Source organism: Aotus nancymaae, unplaced genomic scaffold, assembly GCF_030222135.1.
Source record: "Aotus nancymaae isolate 86718 unplaced genomic scaffold, 86718_ANA_hifiasm-v0.15.2.pri h1tg000033l, whole genome shotgun sequence".
NCBI classification, from domain to species: Eukaryota; Metazoa; Chordata; class Mammalia; order Primates; family Aotidae; genus Aotus; species Aotus nancymaae.
The window spans coordinates 12077417-12086461 of NW_026988447.1; the positions used below are offsets into that span (position 1 = coordinate 12077417).

Below are 9045 nucleotides of genomic sequence, written 5' to 3' on the forward strand. Positions count from 1 at the left end.
GGGAGATGGGGGACCAGGGTCCTGCAGCCCTGCGTGTACCCTGAAAAGTGGCCTAGGAGTCCTGCCTGAACAGTGGAAGGGAGGGAGAGGAAAAGGGAGAAAGAAGTGCAGAAGAAGGAGAGAGAAAGAGAGATAGGGAGAAGAGAGTGAGACAGAGAGAGAGAAAGAGAGATGGGAGAGAGATAGAGGAGGCTGAGAGGAAGAGGAGGGAAAGAGATAGGGAGAGAAACATCAAAGGCAGAGAGAGACAGAGAGAGAGGTGGATGAGTAGGAAGTTGAGTTCCCTCGATCGACTCTTGATCCCAGTTCCCAGTGAAAACTGTAGGTAGCCATCACCTAACCACACATGCAATGAAGTCTTCTGCCTGCTGCTTGCAGTCCCTGAGAACCCCTTCTCCTGAAGAATAAAACCTTCAACTGCTGCCTTTCCTCACTGGATTTTGGTTGTGTTTTCTGATGAGTGGTGATGTCTCACCTATCGCCTTCCTGGGCTCAAGGATCCATCAAAGCTGACACCTCTTTTGGGGAAGCTCTGCAGTGCCTTCATGTCACTAGACCCCCCAGGAAACTTGTGAACTTGACTTGGGCCCTAAGTGGTTGGGTACACTGGGCTAGGGCTCTGTTTCTTTCTTTCACTAAGAGGGAGAGCCAAGAAAGTAACCAAAGCATGGTCTGCAGAGAAGGCACTTGTGCAAATACCAGGAGAACAAGGGGTCTGAGTTGTCTTCATTTCTCTTAAAAACACTCATTTCCTCCCATGCCACCTTTGTGAGGGTATGAATCACACCCTGTGTGTGTGTGTGTGTGCGTGCACGCAGGTATATGCATGTGTGTGTATGTATGTGTGTGTATGTTTCTGTGCATGCTGTGCATGTGTGTGTTTCAGGGGTTTCCAGTGGACAGGATTTGGGAGGGCAGCTCCAGCTCGAAGCTACATATCTCTCTGATAGAATGGTTAAGATTTCTGGGACCACAGCAAGAGTGTCTTTATTTGCATCCATTTTTACTAAGGTTTAAACCCGTAGTTTTAGTAGCATGTAAATCTTAAGTTGCTTAACTTTTCTTAGAAGCATTTACACCAGCAGTCTCCAAACTTTTTGGCACCAGAGGCCAGTTTTGTGGAAGACACCCTCTCTACAGACCCAGGAGAAGGGGAAGGGATGATTTGGGGATGATTCAAGCCCATTACATTTATTGTGCACTTTATTTCTATTACCATTACAGTGTGATATATAACGAAGTAATTATACAACTCATCATAATGGAGAACAAGTGGGAGCCCTGAGCTTGTCGTCCTGCAACTAGATGGTCCCATCTAGGGGTGATGGGAGACAGTGACAGATCATCAGGCCTTAGATTCTCATAAGGAGTGAGTGTACAAAACCTTGATCCCTGGCATCCACAGTTCATAATAGGGTTTGTGCTCCTATGAGAATCTAATACCACCGCTGATCTGACAGCAGGCAGGGCTCATGTGGTAATGCAAGGGATGAGGAGGAGCTGTTTATACAGATGAAGCTTTGCTCACTGGCTGGCTGCTCACCTCCTGCTGTGAAGCCTCGTTCCTAATAGGTGGGGAACCCTGATTTACCCAATAAGATACATAGATTATTATGTAAATTGAAATTATTCACCCTGCACCACCAAAAATTGTCTTGCATAACTACACCCACCAGAAGGTCCCATAACACACTTTGGGAGCTGTAGACAGTAAGTCTGGAGCTCCATTGTGCGTTCCATGTTTCCACCATCCGCGGGCTAACAGGCTGTGTTAGTTTGTTAGGGTGGTCTTACAGTACCACAGACTAGGCATCTTCAACAACAGAATCTTACTCTCTCACAGTACTGGAGGCCGTGAGTCCAAGATCAAGTTGTCAGCAGGTGGATCCCTTCTGAGGGCGGGGCAGGAAGGCTGTATTCCAGGCCTGTCTGCTGACGTGTGGGTGGCTGTCTTCTCCCTGTGACTCTTCATTAAGGGTGATTCTGGTGAGAGCTCAGCAGATGAGAGCTGGATAGAATGTTTGTAGAATATGGAGGGAGCCAGGCGTGGTGTCTCATGCCTGGAATCTTAGCACTTTGGGAGACTGAGGCAGGAGGACTGCTTGAGGCCAAGAGTTCAAGACCAACCTGGCCAATACAGGGATACCCAGTCTCTAAAAAAAAATGTATGTGTGTATATATATATATTCTATATATATGGAATTTTTTTCTATATATACATGGAAGGAAAAGTCATTCTGACAACGTCTCAGATGGAAATGAAGAACATTACTGGAAACTGGAGGAAAGGTGACGCGTCATAAAGTGACAAAGAACTTGGCTGCATTGTGTTCACGTCCAAGTGTTTTCTGGGTGGCAGAACTTGTGAATGATGAAACTGAAATTTGCTAGAAGAAATATCTAAGCAAAATAGTGAAGCAGCAGCTTGATTCTCTTGAATGTGTATAGGAAAATGAAAGAAAAGAGGAGTGATTTAGAGACCAAAGTTATCATCAAAAGGGACACAGAACTTAAAGATTTGGGAAACTTTTAGCCTTCTCAGCCTGTCCACATTTTAACAAATAAGAAAGTGTGTTTGGGAGAGAATGCAAAGGGTGTGGGTAAAGAGACATGGATCGGGGCTGTGCTATTTGCCAGGACAATGAAAGAGAAACCCTGAAGGCGTTTTGTAGATCGCTTGGGGTGCACTTTCATCACAGGCCCATGGTGCCAGAGCATTGAGGGCAGTACGGTTTCCAAGGAAGGCCCTAGGGTGAGCTGGGGACCTTGGGGCTTGCTTCCCAGCAATCACTGAAGTCACTGGCCCCCACTTTCTGGTGTGGCACCCCTTGGCTGCCCCAAGTGTTGTTCAATGGGTCCTGGTGCAGTGGGGGATGTGATGTCACCTCTCCAGAAGGCACAGGCAGAAACTACCCTTTGGCAGCATCTGCGTGGTGCTAATTCTGCAGGTGTGCAGATTTCACTTTTCCCTCATAGAAATGATGGAGGCAATGAAGAAATTAGCAGGGATGAATGTGGAGCTGATGGTTGAAGGACCTTCTATCTGTTGAAATATGAATGTGATTGTAGCTAGAAGAGCCTTTTGGAGAATAATCAGCAGCATTGAACAGAAAGAAACAAGGGAGGAGAAGACAAGCTTAAAAATGATTTGGGAATATCAGCAAATGGTGAGATTATTGTACAATAGTCCCGCCTTATCCGGAGTTTGAGTTACCTACGGTACAGTACAATAAGATACTTTGAGAGAAAAAGAGACATTTATATTCATATAACTTTTATTACAGTGTGCTATAACTATTCTGTTATTCATCTTTTACTGTGCCTAGTTTATAAATTCAACCTTACCATGGGTATGTATGCATAGGACAAAACATAGTATTATAGGGTTTGGTGTTATCCCTGGTTTCAGCACATCCACCAGGGGGTCTCCAAATGGATCCCTCTCAGATAAAGCAAAACTACTGTACTTTCAAGAAAAATGACAAGTTTTTTTAAAAGAATATGTTAATTTGTCTCATTCCTCTTTTTATTGACAGACTCCGTTTTTATATCCAAATGTTGTAGTTTTTAATCTTTGGGTTTTATATAACAGAAGTTATTTTGAAGAGAGAGGATTGTTGTTACCTGACTATGTCCCAATTTTTGCCTTTTAATTTTATAGTTTTAGAAAATGTCTCCAAGGAAACGGAGGCTTATTTCTTTTGGGTGTCTGGCTTAAGTCAGGGGATTATATCTGTCAGTAATTTGCCCATAGCCATTGGCATTTTAGGCCACAGCCTCGTGCACAAATGCTTATATATGTAGTATACATTTTATATCTTAGTAGATTTTTGTTTTTTGCTCATGTGAATTAGGCCACAGAATATTTCAGAGCAGAGGCAAAGAACTTTTTATCCTGGAAGCTCCCAAGGGTGGTGGTCAATTTTGAGCACTGTACAACCAGAAAACAAATTTAATTTTTGTTTTTCTTCTGTTAACTAAAACTCTTCATTGACTACCAGAAATGATGATTAGTTTCAATTTAACAAGTATTTGTGCTCCTCTTGTGTGCCACACAATTTGCTTAGGTACTGTGAGTATAAAGATGAAACGTATGATTGCTATTCTTATGGAGGCTCAGTCTAGTTATTTTTTTAAAACAGAATGAAACATATCAGAGTGGGACACTGTAAGGGTAAGAATGATTTAATGAAGTTATTTCACATATTGTACACACACACACACACACACACACAAAGTGTTTCTTATTATAGCTCTTGTTCAAAAAAGTTTGATAGCCATTACTCTAGTGCAGTGGTTTTCAATTGAGGTGATTTTGTCCTTCTGGGGACATTTGACAGTGTCTAAAGGTATTTTTGATTGTCACAGCTTGGAAGATGCTACTGGCATCTAGTGGGGTGGAGAGTGGGATGCTGCTGGCCATTCTACTATGCACAAGACAGTTCCCACAGCAAAGAATGATTCTGCCCACACTGCCAATAGTGCTGCTGTTGAGAAACTGATTCTAGTGGAAGATACAGGCACGTAAACACATGAAAGAGAATAGGGGAGGGAATTAGAGGGAAGGTGGAAAGTGAGCTTGGTAGGGAGAGGGAAAGGTGGGGGAAACACAGTTACTGACTCGCCAGCTGTACTGGGCACTGTCCTGAGTGGGGAAATAATTTTATTCTATATATTTATGCAAAGTGTCATAAATACACTGGCACTGGAAGGGGTAGGTATTATCCCAACCTATGAATGCACAAACTGGGGTTTTGAGTGTTTAAGTAACATACCTGAGGTCACACAGGAAGTTGTGAGCTGGGGCCAGGAATGGTGGCTCAGCACTTGGGGAGTTGGAGGCAGGAGGATCACTTGAGCCAGTAGTGGGAAAAACAAAATGAGACCCCTGTCTCTAAAAATAAAGTTGTAAGCTGGAATTGATGCTACTACTACTCTGAAATACACTGGGTCAAAGTATCTGGATGATCAATGGACAAGTTTTTTGTCCCAGAGGAATGAGGAAGTGAGAAAGTTGACAGTGCGGAAGAAAGAAATCCATGAGCTACACTGTGGGATTTGGACTAGCTAGGAAGAGAAGCAGGAAACAAAGCCAGCAACTGATAAATCGGGGAAAGATGTGAAAAGCTCAAGAGTCTGGATGTCTTAGATGAGATACATGCATTAAAAAGAGTCTGGATGTCTTGATGAGTTTCTATATAGAAATAGCAAGAGAAGAGGAACTACAAAAGCAAGCCGTGGACCTTTTGGAGTAGGGTATTACAGTTTAAGTCTTCTAGCACGGAGCAGCACCATTAGGGGTATGGACAAGTGAAAGTCTTGGAGTAAAGAGCAAAGAACTCTGTTGAATAGAACATGACGACACCACACCTTGGTGTGATCTCAGGTATTGAATAGGTTGGCTGTGGATACTCAGTGAACGTGGGAGAAGGGCCTAGAGATCTATTGATGACAGAAACAGAGAAATAGAACGTAGAATATTGACTTGTGAGGAGGAAGGGTTTGGAGTAAGAAGTGAGCAGTTATTGAGTATGTGTGGACCTAGGAGAACTTAGAAATCTTCCTTCTCCTAGAGCAGTCTCTATTTGAAAAGCCCTCGGGGAGGTAGTTTATTCAGAAAACAGTTTTGCTTAGCTAAGATGAGGATGTGATTATAGAAGAAAAAGTGAGAGAATGTTTTATAGTGGAAAGGATGTTCCAGGAGCATGAGAGGAACCTGGAAAAGTTCAACAGTAGTGCCATGAGTTAATAGAAAATAGGGAGCATTTTCTATCCTGGGCATGTGTGTGTAGAGGTGGTGTACATTTTCAGCATCATAAATGGATAGAGATGAGTGGCAATAGTTGCTTTGGTCCATAGGTTTTTGGTGTCTTAACTAGTTATAGATCTCTACCACTAAAGGAATTGCCTGTTGAACATTGCTAGGAATGTGAGGACTGGAGGCAAACTGCCTGGGTTTGAATTTTGATTCTGTCCCTTACAACCTGTCTGGGTTCAAATCCTAGCTTTGTTTATTAAGTTCTTTTAAGTTGATGATCTTTGGGGAAATGTCTTAGCTTCTGTTTGCTCATGTAAATGGACACAATAGTTGCTACCTTGTGAAATAAGTTAATTCATGTAATTGCCCAGCATTTACCAAGAAGCAAAGAAGCATCAGTTTTCAGTTTTAGTCATTGGGAATTCTGTAGCTGACTGTGAGGGGGTGAGTACGTGTGTGTGTGTGTGTGTGTGTGTGTGTAGCACTTGATAGCATTCATTAAGGAAAAGATACTTTTTATAATCCAGGGGAATCGTTCATCTGTTTTCCTGTCAAGAGGGAAGAAGAGAGTTTGGAGGATATGAATTCTGTTTAATACTAAGCTCTCTTCCTCAAAACCAGAGTACATAGAATGTCTAATACTTTATAGAATTTCTAGACTTAAACAATCTGATTTTTTTTAAATTTGTTTTTGTTTTCTCAGGTTGAGACTGAGCTAATTTGTTGTGACATTCTTGATGTACTGGAAAAATACCTCATTCCAGCAGCTAATATTGGCAAATCCAAAGTTTTCTATTATAAAATGTAGGTTCTATGCTAGAATGGAAAATGTAAGATTAAAAGTTGGACTTTTTAGTATCCTGACTATTTTCTAGGTAGGTTTTCAACTTTTATTTAAGAATAATTGTTTAATGTTAGAAAGATCGTTAATGTTAGAATAAAAAGTTGGTCAGGCTATTATAAAAATGTATTAGCTTTTGCTTTACTTATTTCTATTCTTTTGCTTTCATGGGACCCATTCCATTTCCCTCCCCCAAATGACCATACATTTCACAGTGCTATCTTAATGTTTTATATATAATTTTGTTTCATGATTAATACACTGTCATGCCATTCCTTGGAACCACTGGCTTGTTTAATTTAAGTGATAATTTTGTGAAGTTTTAGAGGCTCCTCAGTTAATTTCTGTGGGGTTTTTACCTACATTTAATAATATGAAATTTCTAAGGAAAAAAATGAAACAAAGCCAACCATTCCTGAGTGTTTAAAATTATTGAAGCACACCTGTTGTTACATATATTTTTGTCACATATTTTATATAACATAAAACAATCAGCTTATTTTCCTTTAAAAATCATCGTTCCTCATTTAAAAATTTTTATTTTTGATTTTGCTTTAGGAAAGGGGACTACTACAGGTATCTGGTAGAATTTGCCACAGGAAATGACAGGAAGGAGGCTGAGGGGAATAGCCTAGTGGATTATAAAGCTACTAGTGATATTGCAATGTCAGAACTTCCACCAACGCTTCCCATTCGCTTAGATCTTGCTCTCGGCCGGGTGCAGTGGCTCACACCTGTAATCCCAGCACTTTGGGAGGCCAAGGCAGAAGGATCACGAGGTCAAGAGATCGAGACCATCCTGGCCAACATGGTGAAAGCCCGTCGCTAAAATAAAAAGATCTTGCTCTCATTTTTTCCATATTCTACTATGAAATTCTTAATTCCCCTGACAGTGCCTGCAGATAAGTTGTGGGGAAGAACAAAAGCTCTTGGTGTGAAGAAGGTGTGATAGTTAATACTGTCAACTTGATTGGATTGAAGGATGCAAAGTACTGCTCCTGGGTGTGTCTGTGAGGGTGTTGTCAAAGGAGATTAACATTGAGTCAGTGGGCTTGGAAAGGCAGACCTACCCTCAATCTGGGTGGGCACCATCTAATCCCCTGCCAGCACAGCCAGAATAAAAGCAGGCAGAAGAATGTGAAGAGAGGAGACCGGCTTAGCCTCCCAGCCTACATCTTTCTCCTGTGCTGGATGCTTCCTGCCCTCAAACATCAGACTGCAAGTTCTTCAGCTTTGGAACTAGGACTGGCTTCCTTGTTCCTTAGCTTGCAGATGGCCTATTGTGGGAACCCTGTGAGTTAATACTTGTGAGTTTATATATATATATGTTTATATATTATATAATTATATATATACTATATATCCAGTGCTATATATCCAGTGACACGTTGGGCCAAAGAGCAGTGTTGGGTATGGGAGAGTCTCGAGCTGGGGAAGTCACTTCCTCCAGGAGACGCTGTTTCCTGGCAACCGCCCTTCACCTCCGTTATTAGCCCTTCCCCTTTATATATATATCCTATTAGTTCTGTCCCTCTAGAGAACCCTGACTAACACAGCATTGTATTTTACTAAATATCATATTTCTTGTTATGCACATTTAGTTTTTCAATACATTGATTTATTAAGTTTATATCTCGGCGTGATTTGTTTATACAAAATTGAATAAGTGAAATATTAGCATATTTTAGAGATGTGGAAAAAATGTCAGGTACAAGTTTAATTATTAGTCAATTGTATTCAGTCAGACAATTCAACTAGGATTAAGCTTTTTAAAAATTAAAAATAGTAAAAATTCATGGTATTTTAAAGATTTTCAATAAATATTTTTGGTTTTTATTTGTTTTAAGAATTACCTATGCTAATTAAATGATGTTTATTTCGCGTATTACTTGAGCAGCACATGGACTTTTAGCTTAGTGGATTATTTTGTGTGTTGTCTGGTTTGATTCGAATAAGATTACTCACTAAGTATACAAAGGGGGAAATTTTACATTAAAGTTAACGTCAAATGGGCTTTCAGTTGTGTCCACAGGCGTTGACTTCTCTCCAGGACCTTTGCGGCTTTGTTGCATAAAGAGCGTATCTAATACCGAATGCAATTCCAGGCACTCTTCCAAGTGTTCCACTTGCATTATTTCATTCAATTTTACAGCAACCTTTCAGGTGGGTTATTATTAGTACACTTTTTTCCCCCAGAAGAAGAAACTGAGTCATAAAGACCTTAACTTGGGACAATCACGTGTGTAGGAAAGGGGCACCAGGATTCAAACATGCAGTCTGAAACAGGATTCTGCAAACGTCACTACCGTACTATTCTGTCCCATCCACTGACACTGTACCTTGATTCTCAGAACTTCACGTCCTGACGGTGGCAAAACGGCGAATGTGCTTTGTCTGCGACATATGCAGATAATGACCCTTACTCTTATTGGTGAGGGTAAGGCCA

At 41.1% G+C, this 9045-nt stretch overlaps 1 pseudogene; it reads left to right on the plus strand.

The window, feature by feature from the left end:
* The first annotated feature begins 2978 nt into the window (after positions 1–2978).
* Positions 2979–7505, plus strand: LOC105714585 (14-3-3 protein epsilon-like; annotated as a pseudogene).
* The last annotated feature ends 1540 nt before the right edge of the window (positions 7506–9045 follow it).